The sequence below is a fragment of the Cryptomeria japonica genome, chromosome 10 (genome assembly GCF_030272615.1).
Source record: "Cryptomeria japonica chromosome 10, Sugi_1.0, whole genome shotgun sequence".
Lineage (NCBI taxonomy): Eukaryota > Viridiplantae > Streptophyta > Pinopsida > Cupressales > Cupressaceae > Cryptomeria > Cryptomeria japonica.
In genome coordinates, this window is record NC_081414.1 from 686,402,889 (window position 1) to 686,404,783 (window position 1,895).

A 1,895-nucleotide genomic window follows, 5' to 3' on the forward strand; every position below is an offset into this window, starting at 1 on the left:
CATCCCCCTTTCTTGATTGACTTCCATCATCCTTCTTGAGTCAGTGTAGCCTCCTATCACACGACTGAGTATAATGACACAACAAAAACATTTGCATTTCATGTAGTTGCGCCTGCATTACCACATGTTAGCTTATCATACATACATATAGATATCACAATTGCATGACATCTTGCACACAACACATGTTAGCACATTTTACATTTTCATCATGTAAATAGTTATTTGCATTTCATACATCCATAATTGCATTTGTATAAACATATAAAACATAAAAGAACAAAAATATTGCGTTCCATCATATACATATTTGCATCCATATCATAAGCATCACATAAAAACATACATCACATAAGTACACATGCATATAGATGCCGCAAGGATGAATCATCTCATATATATATCAAAATCATAAGTGTCATGATACAATGATGTCAAAAGCATATGGCTACAATCACCCGAAGGTGTCATCATACAAAATGGTACAAAACTGATACATAGGGAGACCTCTAAGGATATGATGAACTCCCTCCCTCGGAGCCAGTTGGCCTCGACGGAGTTTGAGGCCTGGAAGGACCTGCCCCAAGATCATCTCTCATGTCCCCTCTCTTTGGTGGTAGTGGAGGACCCATGACCCCACTGCTTGATGCCTGTCTCCTGTCCCTCCCTCCAGTAGTCGTTGTTGTCTGCGATGGTCTACGGAAGATCTGAGCCAGCTGATCTGGTGGCACTGCTCCATAGTATAGGTCTCTCCAGTAGCCTATCTCCTCCCCAGCTCGTAGAACATAGGCGTATCCAGCTCTTGTGTCCTCTGTTGCTGGTCTTCCTACCCTCAGTGCTATCTCAGCCTTTGTATAATGCTGGATAGCTTGATCCCTCTCCCGCTCAGTATCCCTCAGTTGTCTCCTGAGCCTATCCCTCTCCCACTCGAGATCCTAGATCTCATCTACATGTATCCGGTAGATCTCCCTCAAAGCTAGTAACTCATCCTCCTCCTCTCCCCCCTCACCTTGTCCCTATACCTGTGGCTGCTCCTGTGGCTGCCCCTATCCCTGTCCCTGTTTGGGAACCTGTTCTGCTGGCACCTATAAAGGCAATCCACCTCTGCCCCTCACTATGTGAGCCTACAGAGCCTGCCTCTCCTCTCCACCCTCCCTCCTTGTAGCCACACTCCTCTCTCCTACTATACCTCGCCTCCTCCGTTGACCTCTACCTCCGCCATCTCCATCATCATCCCCATCACCTCTGCCATCTCCATCTATTGGTTCCCCTAGATCTGTCAGCCATGGAAATGGATGCTCTGCCCATTATGCAGTATACTCTGCATCCATCCCTGCATCCTCTATCTCTGGCCACATATCCCAAGGCAAGGGAATCATCTTTATCAGCTGTGTCACTGCCTGATCATAAGACAACAATGGTTCGAAGTGCACCTGATCTCTCACTATCTGAGCATACATCCCGGAACACCATGGCATCCATTGTATCCTATCGAACTACCTGCCCACCCTATCCACCAACTGCCTCTCAAGAACATATGGCATCCGCCTAATCAAATACCTGCTTCTAAACACATATGGTAGCTCCACTGCATCATCCTCCCACTCCTCGCACTCTCGGTATAGCCTCCATACTACAGTGTCAATCTCATCAATGACCCTGCGCTAGTACTCTAATCTCCCAATCTACGACTGAGATGTAATCATATCATACAAATGTACAAAACTGCGCCCATGGCCCCTGCCTCTGAAATAAATCGGTCGTGTCACCGACAGATGCTCATATGCCAACACCTACAACAATGTAACTCTGCAGCCCAATCCTACTGATCCATGGTATACAAACTAATGTAACTCATAGTACAAGTGTGCCAGTAGACACGATCCCCATGCAAA